Source organism: Ahaetulla prasina, chromosome 18 (assembly GCF_028640845.1).
Source record: "Ahaetulla prasina isolate Xishuangbanna chromosome 18, ASM2864084v1, whole genome shotgun sequence".
NCBI classification, from domain to species: Eukaryota; Metazoa; Chordata; class Lepidosauria; order Squamata; family Colubridae; genus Ahaetulla; species Ahaetulla prasina.
The window spans coordinates 9,242,197-9,264,149 of record NC_080556.1 but is presented as its reverse complement, the minus strand read 5'-3'; the positions used below and the strand labels follow the sequence as shown (position 1 = coordinate 9,264,149).

The window sequence follows — 21,953 nt, the reverse complement described above, 5'->3', positions numbered from 1 at the left end:
GACCTCCAAGGTCTCTTCCAGCTGTACTCTGATAGATTGCAGGGACTTTTGAGAAGTTTCTTGATTGGCAGATGAGACCCATCCTTGAGTTTTGCGTACTGGATTGGAACATCTTGCACAGACTGTGTCAGGTCAAGAGGTTGGTGGAACAAAGAGAGAACATGGGTCTTCCTTTAGCAATGTGTGGTCAACCGAAGGAAGACAACTGGTTGAAAACATTTTATGGGAGCCTCTTGAGCCAAGAAGAGGACCATGATTTTACTGCTCCAAAAACAGACCCAGGTCTACACGATTCCCAGGTTACTGTGATAGGCAGAAGATACCAAGAAGCAAAACTCTTAGCATTACCTACGGACTAAGTTACGTTCCAGCGTCAACTTCACACTCCTTGTTGGTCGCAGTTTGGATTCATGGACAGCATCTTGATTCTTGGTCAACCATTCCCTTGCTGCAAAGGAGGAAAGAAGGTCAGGGATTGGTCATTTCAAGGTCCCTTTGCAACAGCTTCGGCTGTTCATTTAAAAACAGAGGAGTCGTTGCTGGCCAGTTGGCCCATTGGTGCATGTGAATTCCTTGGCTTTGACTATCAAAATTAATTAAAATCTTTTTCTTTTGATACGCCTTGGATTAATAATCATGATTTTTTGCTTTTATGTGTAATACACAGTAGTGGGCTGTTAACTGGTCACACGATTTAGACGATGCTCTAGCTTGGATTCTGCCCAGCTCGTGAACTGCCCAATCCTATGCCTGGCTGGCCCCTCCTACCCCTCCCAGGAGTCTCCATGTGGTCCATTTTGGATGCCAGGTAAGTAGAACCCGTTGCTGAGATTTTTGAAGACCACCCATGGAAGTACAGAAAGCCCTCGACACTATGATTCTTTTAGCGCCAACAAAATAGGGCACTGAGACCTTGATGATGACAGTAGAACAAAACTAGGACCAAAGAAAAGGGGGGGGACAGGTTTTAGATGTTTTCGGAACATGGGTTTTGGATTGCAGATGTTCCACTACTCAAGCAGATAATCTCAGGACAATTAACCAGTGGAACAGAAGGTGCGTTCCGAAGTTGTAGGTGCTTCATCACTGGAGGTTTTTAAGAAAAAACTGGGATCTCTCTCACCTGGCTCCAGAGCCTCTCTATGAGTCTGGGGAGGTCGAAAATGGCTCTTCCCACCCCCTCAGAGGCCCTCCGGAGGCCAGAAACTGCCCATTTGTCAACTTCCGGTTGGACAGGAAGTGACTTTTTTGCTTTCCCCAACCCCCAGAGCCTCTCTAGGACCCACTCTCTAATTGGCAAATGGGCAGTTTCTGCCCTCCGGAGAGCCTCTGAGGGGGTGGGAAGAGCCATTTTCGACCTCCCCAGACTCATAGAGAGGCTCTGGGGCCAGGTGAGAGAGAAAAACAGCCTTCCTCACCACCCCAGGACCTCTGGAGGCAGGAAGCAGCCTGTTTCCTTACTTCTAATAGGCCAGAGGGCCCGAAAATTAGCTGGCTGGCGCGTGCCATAGGTTCGCCATCTCAGGTATAGGGTCTCCTGCTTGAGCAGGGGGTTTGACTAGAAGACTTCCAAGGTCTCTTCCAGTTCTATTCTGATAGATTGGAGAAGTTTGTTGATTGGCAGATGGGACCCATCCTTGAGTCTTGCCTACTGGATGGGAACATCCTGCATGGACTGTGTCAGGTCAAGAGGTTGGTGGAACAAAGAGAGAATGTGGGTCTTCCTTTAGCAATGTGCAGTCAACTGAAGGAAGACAACTGGTTGAAAACATTTTATGGGAGCCTCTTGAGCCAAGAAGAGGACCATGATTTTACTGCTCCAAAAACAGACCCAGGTCTACACGATTCCCAGATTACTCTGATAGACACAAGACACCAAGAAGCAAAACTCTTAACATTACCTACGGACTAAGTTACGTTCCAGCCTCACCTTCCCAATCCTTGTTGGTCAGATTTTGGATTCAGATCAGCATCTTGACTCTTGGTCAACCATTTCCTTGCTGGAAAGAAGGAAAGAAGATAGGTAGATATGTACTCTTTAAGCAGATGACACGGTGTGCATTCCCACGAGCCCTTATTTCTAACTACACTCTTATGTATCCTGTTCTTTCTCAGAGATCCATTTTTAAAAATCTAGATCGAAACATAACCCAAAACACAGGAACCCACCAGGAAATAGAACAGAATAACAGAGTTGGAAGGGACCTTGGAGGTCTTCAAGTCCAACCCCCTGTTTAGGCAGGAAACCCTACACCACTTCAGATAAATGGTTATCCAACATCTTCTTAAAAACTTCCAGTGTTGGAGCATTCACAACTTCTGGTGGCAAGTTGTCCCACTGATTAATTGTTCTCACTGTCAGGAAATTTCTCCTTAGTTCTAAGTTGCTTCTCTCCTTGATTAGTTTCCACCCATTGCTTCTTCTTCTACCCTCAGGTGCTTTGGAGAATAGCTGGACTCCCTCTTCTTTGGGGCAACCCCTGAGATATTGGAACACGGCTATCATGTCTCCCCTAGTCCTTCTTTTCATTAAACTAGACATACCCAATTCCTGCAAACATTCTTCATATGCTTTAGCCTCCAGTCCCCTAATCCTCTTTGTTACTCTTCTCTGCACTCTTTCTAGAGTCTCCACATCTTTTTTACATGGTGGCGGCCAAAACTGGATGTAGTATTCCAAGTGTGGCCTTACCAAGGCCTTATAAAGCGGTATCAACACTTCATGTGATCTTGATTCTATCCCTCTGTTTGTGGAGGGATCCAGAAATGTGGCTCCTGAAACCAGACCTAGCAAGAAGTCTTCCTTTTTATGCTCGTCCTGTTCCAAGAGCAGAGAAGGACTTTCAACAGAAAAGAGGCACCTGAAATTCAAAAGTTCACCATCCCTTCTTCGTACCTTCTGTGGCTACCACTAATTCAGAGGCGCCTCTTCCGTCTCCCCCCCTGTCCCTCTCAATAAATATTTGGTATTTATTTTATTCATTTACATACTGTACCTGTGAGTCTTTCCAGTTTACAATCTGGTCCATGGCATTTAACAGCCCAACCAATATACCGTATTTTTTGGAGTATAAGACGCTCCGGACTATAAGACGCACCTACCATTTTTGGTGGGGAAAACAAGAAAAAGAACTCTGCCTCCCAGTAATTTTGCCTTGTTGCAGCAAACAGCAAATTTATTTTATTTATTTTTATTTATCGCAAGATCTCAAATGGACAGCTAACATCAAAAACATCATTAAAAAAGGACAACAAAGAATGTTCTTTCTGCGCCAACTCAGAAAGCTCAAACTGCCCAAGGAGCTGCTGATCCAATTCTACAGAGGAATTATTGAGTCTGTCATTTGCACCTCTATAACTGTCTGGTTCGGTTCTGCAACCCAACAAGAAAAACACAGACTTCAGAGGATAATTAGAACTGCAGAAAAAATAATGGCTACCAACCTGCCTTCCATTGAGGACCTGTATACTGCACGAATCAAGAAGAGGGCCGTGAAAATATTTGCAGATCCCTCGCATCCTGGACATAAACTGTTTCAACTCCTACCCTCAAAACGACGCTATAGAGCACTGCACACCAGAACAACTAGACACAAGAACAGTTTTTTCCCGAATGCCATCACTCTGCTAAACAAATAATTCCCTCAACACTGTCAGACTATTTACTAAATCTGCACTACTATTAATCTTCTCATCGTTCCCATCACCAATCTCTTTCCACTTATGACTGTATGACTATAACTTGTTGCTGGCAATCCTTATGATTTATATTGATATATTGATCATCAATTGTGTTGTAAATGTTGTACCTTGATGAACGTATCTTTTCTTTTATGTCTACTGAGAGCGTATGCACCAAGACAAATTCCTTGTGTGTCCAATCACACTTGGCCAATAAAATTCTATTCTATTCTATTCTATTTATTTTATTTTGTCACACAGGATATATAAGCATAAGCATGTAATAACTATACAATATATGAGCATATATATAAGTATATGTAATAACCATATTAATTGGATATAACGAAAGGAAACAATAGGACAGGAACGGTAGGTACTCTTGTGCTCTTATGCACGCCCCTTACAGACCTCTTAGGAATGGGGTGAGGTCAATAGTAGAGAGTTTTTGATTAAAGCTTTGGGGATTTTGAGAAGAGACCACAGAGTCAGGTAGTGCATTTCAGGTATTTATTTTATTTATTTATAATTTAATTTCTATACCCGCCCTTCTCCCAGAGGACTCAGGGCGGTTTACAGCCATATTAAAAACCATCACAAAATACAAACAACAAATTTGAAAGCAAAATTAAAACCAAATATTCACAATAGGCCGAATCAAACTAAAGCGGTCATAGACCGACATAAAACCCAGTTAAAATTTTCCATTTAAAATTTTCGCTTATGCCAGTCCCGCACGATGAAATAATAAAGTCTTAAGTTCGCGTTTGAAGGTCCGGAGGTCGGGGAGTTGGCGCAACCTCGTAGGCAGCTCATTCCAAAGGGCCGGTGCCACCACAGAGAAGGCTCTCCCCCTGGGGGCCGGCAACCAACATTGTTTGATCGACGGCACCCTGAGAAGGCCCACCCTGTGGGAGCGCACAGGTCGATGGGAGGCTATCGGTGGCAGCAGGCGGTCTCGTAAATAGCCTGGTCCTAAGCCGGTCCTATTAACAACTCTGTTACTGAAGTCATATTTTCTGCAATCAAGATTGGAGGGGTTCACATTAAGTTTAAATCTATTGTGTGCTCGTGTATTGTTGCAATTGAAGCTGAAGTAGTCTTCAACAGGAAGGACATTGCAATAGATGATTCTATGAGTTAAACTCAGGTCATATCGAAGGCGGCGTAGTTCTAAATTTTCTAAACCCAGGATTTCAAGTCATAAGGTATAAGGTATTTGGCATAAGGTATTTTGTTGTATTCAGAGGAGTGGAGAACTCTTCTTGTAAAATATTTCTGGACACGTTCAATTGTATTGATGTCAGAAATGAGGTGTGGGTTCCAGACAGTCGAGCTGTATTCAAGAATTGGTCTAGCAAATGTTTTGTATGCTCTGGTTAGTAGTGTAGTGTTTTTGGAGAAGAAGCTACACAAGATTAGGTTTACAACTCTTAAAGCCTTTTTTGCGATGTAGTTGCAGTAGTAGCCTGCTTTACTTTCATTTTCGTTTTCAGCATAGCTTGATTAGCACAAGAAGAAGAAGAAAATCTGCTCCCAGCAATTTGCCTCCATGTAGTCTGAAAAGACTAAGAGTCGGGAACAATCAACTTGTGCTAATCAGGCTGTGCTGAAGCTGAAAGGGGCTGTTTGCTGTTTGCTGCAAGGAGGTAAATTGCTGGGAGGCAGAGGCCAAAGGGTGGGAGCCAGTGGGTGGGTGGGGCTACATTCGGTATACAGGACACACCCAAATTTTCACCCACATTTAGGGGGGGGAGGTACCCCCACCAAGCTCAAAAATGAAAACAAGAAAAAAAAATCCATCTTGGATTGTAAGAAGAAGTAATATGTGAAGTTGGTACCGTTTCTTTTCTTTTTTCTTTTTTATTATTCTTTCTTATCTCTTTATTTTTATTGTGAGGGGATTTAGAGTTTTAAATTTTTGAGGGTGGGAGTTTATGTATATTTTGTAGACTTTAGCTTGTGATTGTTGGTCATAATACCCGGTATTTGCTCTGGGAAGTCTGGGGGAAGGGGAGGAGGGGGAAGGGGTGAAAATGATACATGGAGTGGTTATTAATGTACAGTAATGTTTGAAGATATGAAATTAAAATTTAAAATGATATTGGGGCTGCCCGACTGCCATTTCAGAAAGAAAAGGAGAGAGGAGTAGAAGGAGGGAAGAAAGTAGGTAGGAAAGAGTTGAGAAGGAGGAGGGGAATAAGAAGGTTAGATAGGGTGGAAGAAGGGAGGAGTGGAGAAGGAGGAGAGGAAGTAGTAAAGTGAAGGAGATGAAGGAGGGGAAAGTAGTAGAGGGTAGAGAGGGAGGTTGTGAAGAAAGGAAGTGGCAATCGGGCAGGCCTGAATCAGTAATAAATAAAAATTAATGATTAATGATGGATAATAGTTTGCACATAAATATGATGTTGGAAAATGGAAATAATTTTTTTTTTTTAAAAATGAAAACAAGAAAAAACCCCAACGAAAACATGAGCAGCGTGAAATGTTCTAAAGTCATGAAGATGGATCAGAAAGTCAGGTCAATGTCCCCGAGAGAGTTAAGGAATTGGTGGGTTGGGTGGGAAGAAGAATGAATAAAAGGGAGGTTTTAAGATTTTCTTCTTTCAAGTGTGATTTAGAATCAGTTCTCAACAAATGAACCAGGAAACACGTGGAAAACTCTTTAAAAATATCACCGGCTATGGCAAACCTCCTTCCCAGGCTGAAGGGAATCAACAACTGGCAGATGTCCTGAATGTGTTTTACTGCAGGTTTGAAAGGAAACTACAGCCACCTATCTCCACAACCCCCATCTCAGACACACCAACAACAGCCAAGCCTCCTACAACTGACCCCATCCCACTGGGCTCACAACCCCTAGTGAGCACAGAAAAGGAAGTGCAGGACCTATTTCACAGACAAAAGCCAGGAAAAGCTCCAGGCCCAGACAAGATAACTCCTTCTTGATTAAAAGTCTGTGCTGACCAATTGGCCCCCATCTTCACCCATATCTTCAATAAATCACTAGAGATGTGCTATGTTCCTTCTTGCTTCAAACGCTCTACTATCATCCCAGTGCCGAAGAAGCCCACCATCAAGGAACTGAATGACTACAGACCAGTTGCTCTAACATCTGTAGTTACGAAAACCTTTGAAAGGCTAGTGCTGTCTCACTTGAAATCCATCACGGATCCGCTGTTAGACCCCTTGCAATTTGCATACCGAGCAAACAGATCAACAGATGATGCTGTTAATACGGCTCTGCACTACATCCTACAACATCTTGAATCTCCAAAGACCTATGCAAGGGTCCTCTTTGTAGACTTTAGTTCAGCATTCAATACCATCATTCCAGACACTCTTCTAACTAAGCTAAACCAGCTACAGGTACCTGAATAGACTTGTAAGTGGATCACAAGCTTCCTAACAACCAGGAAGCAGCAGGTGAAGCTAGGCAGGATCACATCAGATACCTGTACAATTAGCACAGGGGCCTCCCAAGGCTGTGTGCTCTCCCCACTTCTCTTCTCGTTGTATGCCAATGACTGCATCTCTAATGATCCATCTGTTAAGCTACTGAAGTTTGCAGATGACACAACAGTGATCGGTCTCATTCGAGACAACAATGAATCCGCATACAGATAGGAGGTCGAATGACTAGCCTCGTGGTGCGACCAGAACAATCTGGAACTGAACACACTCAAAACCATAGAAATGGTGGTGGACTTTAGGAGAAACCCTTCCATACGTCCACCTCTCATAATACTAGACAACACAGTATCAACAGTAGAAACCTTCATATTTCTAGGTTCTACCATATCTCAAGACTTAAAATGGACAGCTAACATCAAAAATGTCATCAAAAAAGGACAACAAAGAATGTTCTTTCTGCGCCAACTCAAAAAGCTCAAACTGCCCAAGGAGCTGCTGATTCAGTTCTACAGAGGAATTATTTTTTTATTTTATTTTTTTTATTGAAAAGGTTTTACAACAACAATTAAATTTTTCCCCCTCCCCCCTTCCCCCTCCCTCCAAAACCCCCCTCCCCCCCCGGACTTCCCGGAGCAAACACAAGGTATAGTTCATTAAACAAACAGTCATAAATTAAATTTTTAAAATCTAACACAATTATAATCCTTCTCTCTCACATAACCTGACTTCTTCCATTTAAATCAAAAACAACATCCTTCATTCAAAGGCAATCCGAAATTTCTTAATCTGATATCCATTTTGAATATAGTCAATCCAGTTCTTCCATTCATTTAAATATTTTTCTTGAGTACTGTCTTTCAAGAAGGCTGAGATTTTAGCCATCTCAGCCAAATTGGAAACTTTCAATATCCATTCTTCTATTGTGGGTAATTCTTTTTTCTTCTAATATTGTCCAATCAACAATCTTGCTGCTGTTATTAAGTTCAAAATCAACTTAGTCTCAATCACTGTACAGTCCGTTGTTATTCCCAAAAGAAAAAAATTGCGGTAGGAACTTTATCTTCTTCTTCAGAACATTCTGCATAATCCACCAGATTCTTATCCAGAAAGACTTAATTTTCTTACAAGTCCACCATACATGAAAATATGTAGCATCATCACAATTACATCTCCAACATTTCGCTTGCATATCTGGATACATACATGATAATTTCTTAGGATCTAAATGCCATCTATAAAACATCTTATAAAAATTTTCCCTTAAATTCTGCGCTTGCGTAAATTTAACATTTCTAACCCAAACAGGAAGCAGCAGGTGAAGCTAAGCAAGATTACATCAAATACCTGTACAATTAGCACAGGGGCCCCCCAAGGCTGTGTGCTCTCCCCACTTCTCTTCTCTCTGTATACCAATGACTGCATCTCCAATGATCCATCTGTTAAGCTACTGAAGTTCGCAGATGGCACAACAGTGATTGGTCTCATTCGAGACAATGACGAATCCGCATATAGACGAGAGGTCGAACGACTAGCCTTGTGGTGCAACCAAAACAATCTGGAACTGAACACACTCAAAACTGTAGAAATGGTGGTAGACTTTAGGAGAAACCCTTCCATACTTCCACCTCTCACAATATCTAACAACACAGTATCAACAGTAGAAACCTTCAAATTTCTGGGTTCTATCATATCGCAAGATCTCAAATGGACAGCTAACATCAAAAACATCATTAAAAAAGGACAACAAAGAATATTCTTTCTGCGCCAACTCAGTAAGCTCAAACTGCCCAAGGAGCTGCTGATCCAATTCTACAGAGGAATTATTGAGTCTGTCATCTGCACCTCTAGAACTGTCTGGTTTGGTTCTGCAACCCAACAAGAAAGACACAGATTTCAGAGGATAGTTAGAACTGCAGAAAAAATAATTGCTACCAACCTGCCTTCCATTGAGGACCTGTATACTGCACGAATCAAGAAGAGGGCCGTGAAAATATTTACAGATCCCTCACATCCAGGACATAAACTGTTTCAACTCCTACCCTCAAAACGACGCTATAGAGCACTGCACAACAGAACAACTAGACACAAGAACAGTTTTTTCCCGAAGGCCATCACTCTGCTAAACAAATAATTCCCTCAACACTGTCAAACTATTTACTAAATCTGCACTACTATTAATCTTCTCATCGTTCCCATCACCAATCTCTTTCTACTTATGACTGTATGACTGTAACTTTGTTGCTGGCAATCCTTATGATTTTTATTAATATATTGACCATCAATTGTGTTGTAAATGTTGTACCTTGATGAACGTATCTTTTCTTTTATGTACACTGAGAGCATATGCACCAAGACAAATTCCTTGTGCGTCCAATCACACTTGGCCAATAAAGAATTCTATTCTATTCTATTCTATTCTATTCTATTCTATTCTATTCTATTCTATTCTATTTTTTTAAAAAAAGAAGAAAGGAACATTTCAAAGTCTGGCACAACTTTGGTGCAAACATGGGAATAAATTTGAAACCAAAGACACCCACATCCACCTCTGGCTTGCTTGCAAAATCAAATCTCTTTTTTTTTTCAATTTGCTTTTTAAATAATGAAATCCCTTTCACGGCTACGATTCCACGTTACTTCCAAATCAGGGATGGTCATTTCAAGGTTCCTTTGCAACAGCTTCGGCTCTTCATTGAAAAACAGAGGCGATATTCCATGAGAATTCCTTCCGCTTTGGCTATTAAGATTAATTAAAATGTTGTTCTTTTGATACGCCTTAGATAAATAATCATGAGGTTTTGCTTTTATGCGTAGGACATGGGGTGGGCTGCTGGGGGTTTGCACGATTCGGGTGATCCTCTAGCTAGGATTCTGCCCAGTTCAGTGAACTGCCCAATCCTATGCCTGGCTGGCCACTCCCACCCCTCCCAGGAGTCTCCATGTGGTCCATTTTGGATGCCAGGTAAGTAGAGGGATCGGGTGGAGGCTCTGGGAGGGTGAAAAACTTGCTCCCGAAAGTTCCTTTTCCAATCTCCAGAGGGCAGGGGACAGCCATTTTCGCCCTCCCGGAGGCTCTAGAAAAGCCTCCGGAGCCTGGGGAGGGCGTAAAATGGCTCCTCCACCATGGTGCAAGAGCCCAACTCGCCCACGCCCACCATGGCCACACCCACCCAGCCACAGGGCAGTGAACCCGTTGCTGAGATTTTAGAAGTCCACCCCTGGTAGTACAGAAAGCCCTCGAGACTATGAGTTCTTTTAGTGCCAGCAAAATAGAGCACTGAGACCCTGATGATGGCAATAGAAGAACAAAACTAGGACCAAAGAAAATGAAGGGGGAAAAAACCCAGGTTGTAGATGTTTTCTGAGCATGGGTTTTGGATTGCAGATGTTCCACTACTCAGTCAGATAATCTCAGGACAATTAACCAGTGGAACAGAAAATGCCTTCGGAAGTTGTAGGTGCTTCATCACTGGAGGTTTTTAAGAAAAAACTGAACAGCCACCTGTCTGAAATGATATAGGGCAGTGATGGCTAACCTTTTTGCCATCGCGGGGCAGGAGCCGGTGCGACGGGGTTGCGCGCATCCGTGCCCACACCCATAATTCTATGCTCTTTGCCCAAGTACATGCAAATGCGCAATCCCTCCTCCCTTCCGTTCCTGGCATGCAATGGCCCTGTAGGCCCGTTTTGCTCTCTCACCGGGCTCCAGAGCCTCTTTATGAGTCTGGGGAGGGTGAAAACAGCCTTTCCCACCTCTCGGAGGCCCTCCGGAGCCCAGAAACTGCCCATTTGCCAAGTTCCAGTTGTACAGGAAGTGACGGTTTTTGCTGTCCCCAGCCTCCAGAGCGTCTCTAGGACCCTCTCTCTAGTTGGTGAACGTGCAGTTTCTGCCCTCCAGAGGGGCTCTGATGGGGTGGGATAGGCCATCTTCACCCTCCCCAGACTCATAAGAGGGCTCTGGGGCCAGGTGAAAGAGAAAATGGGCCTTCCCCACCACACCCCAGGACCTCCAGAGGCAGGAAGCAGCCTGTTTCCTTACTTCTAATAGGCCAGAGGGCTATTAGAAGTAGAGGGCTCACACGGAGGCTCTAGGAGGACGGAAAACTTGCTCCCGGAAGTTCTTTTCTGGCCTCCGGAGGGCCTCCGAAGGGCCGGGGGCAGCCATTTTCGCCCTCCCCAGGCTCCGAAGGCTTCCCTGGAGTTTCTGGGAGCCAGAAGGAGGACAAACAATGGCTCCCCCACCATGTTGCAGGAACCCAGAATCATCGTCTGCCAGGCATGATGACTGCTTACGCTCCGCCGGCTCCGTTCAACCCAGCCATTGGCAATTGGGACTTTTACACGAATCGCTTTGAAAGCTTCATGGAGGCAAACGACCTCCTGGGACTTTCCGACAAACGCAAGCGAGCGCTGTTCCTCAGTTATTGCGGTATGGACATGTTTGATACGGCCAAGACACTCTTCGAACCAGTTGTGGTTCAAGCGGTACCGTGGGCCATGCTACAAAACACCCTTCGCACACATTATGCCCCAGTGCAGTCGAAGTTCATCCGGAGACGCGGGTTCCACCGCAGAGTGCAGGAGGAAGCCGAATCCGTGAATCACTATGTGGTGGCATTCAGAAAAGCCGCTGCATATCGCGAGTTCAGAGAGCTGGAGGATGTGCTGTTGAAACAGCTCGTAAGCGGAATGAGGGATGTTAGCCTACAACGGCGGTTGTTAGCAAAGCTGGCCCTCACTCTAGAAACGGCCTTAGATGAGGCCAGAGCTGCAGAAAACTTGCAGAAATCGGCCCCAGCCCTGCAAAGAGCAGGAAACGTGCCGACTTTGCGCAAAACCGCCGCAGTGCATCAGGAGAGCGCCAAGCTAATCGAGTCATCGGAAGACGAAAATGACATCTACCAGCTCCAAGAGGACAAGAAAAGAACCTGCCTCGACACAGAATAGAGGCAACCCTTGTGTGCAGGTTGCGTAGGGCCACACTCCAGAGCAACGTGCAGACGCAAAGACACTGTGTGCCAGAGGTACGACTGGAAAGGGCACCTGGCTCAAGTCTGCCACGCCAGCATGCCATCTGCATTCAGAGCCAAGCAACGACCTGTTGCCGCTGCCACGCCGGACAAGTGGAAACCCAGGCCGTGGAAACCCAAGCACAGAGAAAAATCTCCCGCTGCTGACAGAGAGGTGAACCAGACGAACATTAGTCAGACCCGCTCGTCAGCCAAAAAGATCCACCTAACCGTACTGATCAAGGGGACGGAGTACAAGATGGAAATCGACACGGGATCATCCCTGACTATTGTTGCATGGAACACCATGAAGAACACTGTTCCGGGCATCCGGAAAAGAGATTCGAAACCGCAGCGGTTGCAACTCAAAGACTACCAGGGAAACTGCATTCCCATTGTGGGCAGCGGGAGGGCATTGCCAAACTTGATCGGCGTGGACTGGTTCGAGGCCCTGGGCATCAGTGTGAGCAGCATCAACACCATCGCGGACGACGGTGCTGAGGACCTCGTGAAGGAGTTCGAAGACGTATTCAGCAGCGGCCTAGGCAAGTACGAAGGAACACCTGTTTCCTTCAGCCTAGACCCCCACAAATAGCACCCATTAATAATAATAATAATAATAATAATTTAATTTTTATACCGCCCTTCTCCCAAAGGACTCAGGGCGGTGCACAGGCAAATAAAATAATACAATACATTACAATAAAACACTATTTAAAAAACTTATTCAATATAGCCTAAATTTAAAATACAATACAAAATGTAAAATAAACCCCAATAAAATCCATATTTAAAAACCCTATTAAGCCAGTCCTGCTCGGAAGAATAGATATGTCTTAAGCTCGCGGCGAAAGGTCCGGAGGTCAGGAAGTTGTCGAAGTCTTGGGGGAAGCTCATTCCAGAGGGTAGGTGCCCCCACCGAGAAGGCTCTCCCCCTGGGGGTCACCAGCCTACACTGTTTGGCTGACGGCACCCTGAGAAGACCCTCTCTATGGGAGCGTACCAGCCAGTGGGAGGCATGTGGTAACAGAAGGCGGTCCCGAAGATATCCCGGTCCTATGCCATGGAGCGCTTTAAAGGTGGTAACCAACACCTTGAAGTGCACTCGGAAAACCACAGGTAGCCAGTGCAGCCTACGCAGGATCGATGTTATATGGGAGCCACGAGTGGCTCCCTCTATCACCCGCGCGGCTGCATTCTGAACTAACTGAAGTCTCCGGGTGCACCTCAAGGGGAGCCCCATGTAGAGAGCGTTACAGTAGTCCAGGCGAGAATTAGAATCAAGCCTTGCAGGATTCCCCTTCCATTGACAAAGAGTTAGACAAATTAATTGGCCAGGGGATCCTTGACCATGCCTATTGGGAGATCCCTATAGTCACGCCTGTCAAAGCAGACGGCTTGGTCCGCATCTGTGCGGACTATAAGTATACAATCAACAAGGCCTTGCAGCAGAATGCCTATCCTGTTCCCATCGTTCAGCACTTACTGCATTCACCGGGAACTGGAACAACTTTTGCCAAATTAGACTTCGCGCAAGCGTACCAACAACTCCCGGTTGATGACAGCACAGCCAAGGCGCACACAATAGAGTAGAGTAGACTAGACTAGACTAGACTAGACTAGACTAGAATAGAATAGAATAGAATAGAATAGAATAGAATAGAATAGAATAGAATAGAATAGAATAGAATAGAATAGAGAAATAGAAAAATAGAATAGAATAGAATAGAATAGAATAGAATAGAATAGAATAGAATAGAATAGAATAGAATAGAATAGAATAGAATAGATAGGAAAATAGAATAGAATAGAATAGAATAGAGAAATAGGAATATAGAATAGAATAGAATAGAGAAATAGGAATATAGAATAGAATAGAATAGAATAGAATAGAATAGAATAGAATAGAATAGAATAGAATAGAATAGAATAGAATAGAATAGAATAGAATTCTTTATTGGCCAAGTGTGATTGGACACACAAGGAATTTGTCTTTGGTGCATAGGCTCTCGGTGTACATAAAAAGACAAGATATACTTGTCAAGAATCACAGGGCACAACACCCAATAGTTTAGAAAACTACTTTCCCTCCAGTTCCCATAATATTTTTTAATTTTCAATTAAGAGACAATATTTTTTTCTGACCTTAAGAAGTTTATTTAGCTTTTGTATCCTGCCTAGACTACAACCACTGGGGGTTGGTGTTTTATTACCATTAAATATAATAAATTATTATGGTTTTTTGCACTGTCGGCCAAATGTTTAGACTATACTTGGCCATCTATTAATCATTAATATTATTACTTATTTCCTGGGCCTCCCTCAGCCTGATGACATGAAGCATGCCAAGAATAAGATTAGTAATGAATACATCAGAAGAGTGAATTAGATCTTAGGGTCCAAACTCAGTGGAAGGAAGGAAATACCTTCAAGGCTGGGGTGAAATCTACTTACCTTCCTTACCGGTTCGGAGGTACATGCGCCCCGCGTGTATACTCGCTTCGCTTGTGCTTGGACACGTGTCATATGTTCACGCAGACTTTCTGCGCATGTGCAGAAGATAAAAAACACATTAAAGGTAAAGGTAAAGGTTCCCCTCGCACATACGTGCTAGTCGTTCCCGACTCTAGGGGGCGGTGCTCATCTCCGTTTCAAAGCCGAAGAGCCAGTGCTGTCCGAAGACGTCTCCATGGTCATGTGGCCGGCGTGACTCAACGCCAAAGGCACACGGAACGCTGTTCCCTTCCCACCAAAGGTGCTCCCTATTTTTTCCACTTGCATTTTCACGTGCTAGGTTGGCAGAAGCTGAGACAAGTAGCAGGAGCTCACCCCGTTACACGGCAGCACTAGGGATTCGAACCGCCGAGCTGCCGACCTTTTGATCGACAAGCTCAACGTCCTAGCCCCTGAGCCACCGCGTCCCTTTAAAAAAACACATTACTTCCTGGTTAAAACCAGTTAAAACCAAGAAGTAATGACACCTGGGCGGGTGGGTGCTACTGGATTGCCAAACCACTGGCCACGATCGCTACCGGATCGCCCGATCTCGCCCGATCCCGCCCGATCCAGTAACATTTCACCCCTGCTTCAAGGCAATTAAGACCTGGGCAATTTCAGCTTTTAGTTGCATAGATGAAACAGTAGACTAGCCCTGGATAGGAAGACTAGAAATATAATGACAATGAATTATGCTGTGGTTAAAATGCAGTATTGCAGGCTAACTCGGCCCACACGGCCAGCAGTTCGATCCTGACCAACAGGCTCAATGTTGCCTCAGCTTTCCATTCTTCCAGGATGGGTAAAATGAGGACCCGGATTGTTGAGGGTAAGAGGCTGACTCTGTAAACCGCTTAGAGGGGGCTGTAAAGCATTGTAAAGCTTTAAATATATTGTAAATACAGTAAGTCTAAATCAGGGGTCGGCAACCTTAAACATGCAAGGCGAACAAACAAGTCAGTCCTAGAGGAGATCAACCCTGACTGCTCTTTAGAAGGCCAGATCCTGAAGATGAAAATGAAATACTCCGGCCACCTAATGAGAAGAAAGGACTCCCTGGAGAAGAGCCTAATGCTGGGAACGATTGAGGGCAAAAGAAGAAGGGGACGGCAGAGAACGAGGTGGCTGAATGGAGTCACCAATGCAGTTGGCGTGAGCTTAAATGGACTCCAGAGGATGGTAGAGGACAGGAAGGCCTGGAGGAACATTGTCCATGGATGGACAATGGGTCGGACAGGACTTTGCAACTAACAACAACAACAAATCTTAAACACTCAAAGAGCCACGAAGGTCCTAACCGGAAGCCCCTGTTCAATTCTGGAGCTGACCGGAAGTCCGGTTCCCCCATCATGGTCTCCTCGTAACACGGCGTCCTTTTTCCTCTGCTGACCAGGAGTCTGGTTCCCCCACCATAGAGCTTCCTCCTAGCATGGCGTCCTTTTTCCTCTGCCTGTCCTAACCGAAAGCCCTATCAATTGTGGGGCCGACCAGCAACAGGGAGCCACAGCAGAGGGACGAAAGAGCCACATGCGGCTCCAGAGCCACATGTGGCTCCAGAGCCGCAGGTTGCTGACGCCTGGTCTAAGTGTCATTGCTATTGGTGTCTGTTTTAATAGCTACACAGTTATACACGGAATCCCAACTTCATTCTCTGTGTTTCAACAACTCCAAGAATCTATCTAAGAATGTATACTTTAATTGTGGACATGTTTGAAGGATCTTCCCAATTTTAAGGAAGGATAAAAAGACCAAGCGTAGGAGGAGGCCTAAAGGAGAATACATTGTGTAACAGCTGGAAAACTGTTTATTCTAAATTTATAAAGTTTACAATTTATAAAAACGGAGGAAGAGAATGGGGCTGGGGACAACTGGTTGCATTATTGGATGGAGTGGATCACAGATCTTCTGTCATAGCAGCCACCGGGAGCTCCAGATCGTTTGGAGGGTGGGGGTGGGGAAAATGCGACCCAGATCTCTATTCTCTGGATCCATTTGTGAGGATGTTCATGTGACGGGCAAGATCCTTGATTCAACTTTCACAAGAAAGTCAAGTGAGAAGAGAGGATGAAATTCAATTATCATCTTGTGACCCTCGTCTAAAGCCAAGTCAGGGCATGTGGGGAGAGAAAGAGGAGGCCAAATCACATTTCCTGATAATCTGGTTCTGAAGAGAAGCCAGAGAAAACCACCAGCTCATGGATGTCCATCTGCATCAAATCCGATTTGCTATCCTGAATATTTAAATCAACATGGATTGAGAAACCTGCCACAAACTTAGCAAACTCTACTTGTCTTCTGCAGCTGGGTTGCTGCACCCTGCTGGCTCCTATCTAAATGGTTGTCCACTAGGACTCCAAGATCCCTCTCACAGTTACTACTATTGAGCAAGGTACCACATATACGGTACCTGTGCATTTTGGGGTTTTTGCCTAAATGTAGAACCTTACTTTTTTTTCACTGTTGAATTTCATTTTGTTAGATAGCACCCAACATTCAAGGCTGTCAAGATCCTTCTGTATCTTGAGCCTATCTTCTGGAGTGTTGACTATTCCTGCCAGCTTGGTGTCATCTGCAAATTTGATGAGTTCCGCATCTATCCCCTTGTCCAAGTCATTGATGAAGATGTTGAAGAGTACTGGGCCTAAAACAGAGCCTTGGGGTACTCCACTGCATACTTCCCTCCATGTAGATGCGGTTCCATTAAGGACTCCACATTGAGTGCGGTTGGTCAGCCAATTACGAATCCATCTGGTGGTGGTGCTGTCTAACCCACATTTTTCTACTTTATCTAGTAGTAGTTTATGGTCTACTTTATCAAATGCTTTACTGAAGTCCAAGTAAATTATACTGACAGCATTCCTCTGGTCCACTAATTTTGTCACTTTGTCAAAGAATGCAATAAAATTAGTCTGGCATGATCTGTTTTTGACAAACCCAAGTTGGCTTTTGGTTATTATTTTGTTTGCTTCTAGGTGTTCGGTGATTTGTTGCTTGATTATCTTTTCCAGAATCTTCCCTGGTATTGAGGTCAGGCTGATTTTGAATGGCAGAGAGCTCGGGACCCCACAGGCGCCCCCCGACATGAGTGACGTTGAGCTGGCAGTGGTGAAACGTAAAATTTATTACTACCGGTTCTTTGGGCGTGGCTTGGTGGTGGTGGTGGGTAATGTGACTGTGTGGGCGTGGCCAACTTTTTTTTTTTACTTTTAAAAGCATTTTTTTGCAACTTCTTCGGCCGAAGAGGTTGTTAAAAAAATGCTTTTAAAAGGCTCCTCTGACGATCCCAGCTGAGCCGTGTGATCATCAGAGGCTTTTTTTTTCTTTTAAAAGCATTTCTTACAACCTATAGGTTGTAAAAAAAATGCTTTTAAAAGTTAAAAAAAGGCTTTGACGATCACGCAGCTCAGCTGGGATCATCAGAGCCTCTTTTTTTAAAACCTTTTAAAAATGTGTTTTACAACCTATTCGGTTGAATAGGTTGTAAAAAAATGCTTTTAAAAGTTTTTAAAAAGGCTCTGATGATTGTGCGGCTCAGCTGTGATCGTCAGAGCCCTCCTTTTTTTTTTACCTTTTAAAAGCATTTTTTAAAAGAAGCAGCAAGCAGGGAAGCAGACAACCGGGCACTGGGTGGGCATGGGCGGGGGGGGGGCAGGGATTTTTGCTACCGGTTCTCTGAACCACTCACCGCCATCACTACCGGATCGACCGAACCGGGCTGAACTGGGAGCCTTTCACACCTGGGCTGTACCTCACAAAGATTGGGAAAGATATTTTCAGAAAACGAATGGCTCAACTTATCAGGAATGCTTTAAACTATTTTTTTTTTTATTAGAAAAGTTTTACAAAAAAAAAAGCTTTCCTCCCCCCCTTTCCCCTTCCCCCCTCCCCCTCCCTTCAAACCCCCCCGACTTCCCGGAACAAACACAAGGCATAGTTTTAAAATAAAACAAACATATGCTAAAAATTTTCCCTCCTAACTCAGTTATACTCCTGCAATTCTCATCAAATCCTAACCTCCCCCATAGCAAACAGAAATAATACATCCTAATCATTCAAAGGCAGTCTGATATCTCTTAATCTGATATCTGTTTTGGATATAGTCAATCCATTTTTTCCATTCATTTAAGTATGCTTTAAACTAAAACTGAGTGGGGCGGACAACCAATCTTTAGGATCTTCCAAACAAAAACCCCTAGAAAGCAAGGCAAATAACGAAGTAAGGAGGGATGGGAAGGAAGACAAACTCAAATACCAAATAGGAGACATGGGAAACACACCCAGAGTCAGGCATAAAGATCTCAAGTGCCTATATACACAATGCGTAAAGTCTGGGGAACAAACAGGATGAATTAGAACCGTTAATACACAAAGGTAGATACGACATAGTAGGAATAACAGAAACTTGGTGGGACAAAACCCACGACGGGAACATACCGATAAAAGGATACAAACTCTTCAACAACAACAAAAACAGATCCCATAAAAGAGGAGGCGGAGTTGCACTGTATGTAAAGGACCACCATATTGCTACAGAATTGCATGAAACCAAAGACAAAAACCTCCTAGAATGCATATGGGTCAACATAAAAGACAAAAAGAATGACACAACCATAGTTGTATACTATAGGGCAACCAATCAAGCAGAAAAAATAGATATCCTTTTTGCCAACCAACTAACAGACATATGTAGGAAACACACTACAATAGTAATGGGGGACTTCAATTACCCTGCTATCAGTTGGAAAAACTAATTCTGCACTAAGTGAGAAATCAAATAGATTCCTAACCAACCTAGCTGACAACTTCGTTGTCCAAAAAGTAGAGGAGGGAACTAGTGGGACAGCCATACTGGATTTAATACTTACAAACAGAGAAGAAGCGATGGAGTTGAAACTGCAGGAACCTTGGGTGAGAGTGACCATGTCATACTAGAATTCGACATAACGCAAACACAAGCAATAGAACATAGTGATACCAGAGTCTTAGATTTTAAAAGAAGCTGATTTTAATAAACTCAGAGAGAACTTGGGAAAGATCCTTTGGATGAAAATCCGAAAGGGGAAAACAACTCAACAATCTTGGGAAACTCTGAAAAATATGATCATAAAAGCCCAGACCAGCACAATACCATTAAGAAAGAAAAACAAGAAATCCAAGAAGAAACCAACATGGCTGAACAAAAATCTCTCTGACAAATTGAAAGACAAAAAGGACACGTACAAAAAAATGGAAAGAGGTATATAACTAAGGCAGGTTATCAGTGGACAGCCAGAATATGCAAAGACGAAGTCAGGAAAGCAAAGGCTCAGAATGAACAAAGGCTTGCAACAAAAGTCAAAGATGACAACATCTAAATAACAAGAAAAAAATCAAGGAAACAGTCGGTCCACTAAAGAGAGAAGACGACAAGGAAGTAACAGGCAGCAGAGAGGAAGCAAAGCGGCTCATCTCATTCTTTGCATCGGTCTTCATGCAAAAAGAAACTATACCCTAACCTACCAGAAACGTAACTATAAAAAACAGACTGGAAATAGAAGTTAAAATAAGTTTTTAAAAAAATAGTAAGAGAACACCTGTCTGATCTTGATGAATACAAATCACCAGGACCTGATGGATTACATCCAGAGTTCTAAAGGAGCTGGCAGACGAGATCTCAGAACCATCGCACCACATCTTTCAAAAATGCTGGAGCACCGGGGAACTATCAGAGGACTGGAAAAGAGCTGATGTGGTTCCCATCTTCAAAAAAGGGGCGAAAAAACAGACCCAGGAAACTACAGACCTATTGGCCTAACGTCAATACCCGTGAAGATACTGGGAAAGATAATTAAAAAACATCTGCAGACAATTATCAGCCATAATTATCAGCCAGCACGGGTTTGTTAAAAACAGATCATGCCAAACCAATCTTATTTCATTATCCAACATAGTGACTACATTGGTAGACTAGGGAAACACTGTGGACATAATAGACTTCAGCAAGGCATTCGACAAAGTAGACCCCAACCTACTTCTTCGTAAGCTGGAAAAAAGTGGGATAGATAGCTTCACCACCAGATGGATTTGCAACTGGCTGACAAACCATACTCAACGAGTAGTCCTTAATGGGTCTAAGTCTACATTAAGTCTACATGGAGAGAATTAAGCAGTAGGGTGTCACAAGGTTCCGTTCTAGGCCCAATACTCTTCACTTATCTTCATAAATGACTTAGATGAAGGAATAGAAGGGGAACTCACCAAATTTGCAGATGATACTAAGCTGGCAGAAATAGCCAACACCCTAGATGATAGGCTCAAGATCCAGATGGATCTTGACAGACTTGAACACTGGGTCCTATCTAACAAAATGAAATTCGATGTAGAGAAAAGTAAAGTCCTACACTTAGGTATGAAAAACCTAAAAGGACACATACAGACTGGGTGAAACCAGGCTTAATAGAAGTAACTGTGAGAGGGATCTTGGAGTCTTAGCGGACAACCAGCTAAACATGAGCCAGCAGTGTGCAGCGGCAGCCAAAAAAGCCAATGCAATCCTAAATTGCATTTTATTTTATTTTTGCATTTATATCCCACCCTTCTCCGAAGACTCAGGGCGGCTTACACTATGTCAAGCAATAGTCTTCATCCATTTGTATATTATATACAAAGTCAACTTATTGCCCCCCAACAATCTGGGTCCTCATTTTACCTACCTTATAAAGGATGGAAGGCTGAGTCAACCTTGGGCCTGGTGGGACTCGAGCCTGCAGTAATTGTAACTGCAGGCGGCTGTGTGTTAATAACAGACTGTCTTACCAGTCTGAGCCACAGAGGCCAGCATTAACAGAGGGATACAATCAAGGATCAAGCAAGGTACTAATACCACTCTATAAAGCCCTAGTAAGACCACACCTAGAGTCTGCATCCAGTTTTGGTCACCACACTATAAAAAAAGATGTTGAGATTCTAGAAAAAGTGCAGAGAAGAGCAACCAGGATGATGAGGGGACTGGAGGCTAAAACATACAATGACCGGTTGCAGGAACTGGGCCTGGCTAGTCTAGTGAAGAGAAGGACCAGGGGAGACAGGATAGCAGTATTTGAAGGACTGCCACAGAGAGGAGGAAGGGGGTCAAGCTATTTTCCAAAGCACCCGAAGGCCAGACAAGGAATAATGGATGGAAACTGATCAAGGAGAAATTCAACCTGGAAATGAGGGGGACCTTTCTGACAGTGAGAACAATCAATCCATGGGACAGAAGTTGCCTTCGGAAGTTGTGGGAGCTTCATTTTATTTTTATTTTTTATTTTTATTTATGTATTTTTATTTGTCAATCATATATAAGATAACAGGTAAAAGTATAAACGTAATTTGGAT

The 21,953-nt window shown here is 43.7% G+C and overlaps 1 long non-coding RNA gene across 2 annotated transcripts; it reads right to left on the bottom strand.

The window, feature by feature from the left end:
* Window positions 1–352: 352 nt before the first annotated feature.
* LOC131186938 (uncharacterized) lies at window positions 353–21,679 on the bottom strand. 2 transcript variants are annotated; one of them, XR_009152457.1, is made up of 4 exons: window positions 20,171–21,679; window positions 14,556–18,339; window positions 1,931–2,000; window positions 353–448 (listed from the first exon to the last, which is right to left on the bottom strand). It is a non-coding gene; the product is annotated as an uncharacterized LOC131186938 (long non-coding RNA). The 2 variants fall into 2 exon arrangements; XR_009152456.1 differs by lacking the exon at window positions 14,556–18,339 and having other exon boundaries at window positions 19,463–21,679.
* Window positions 21,680–21,953: the final 274 nt, after the last annotated feature.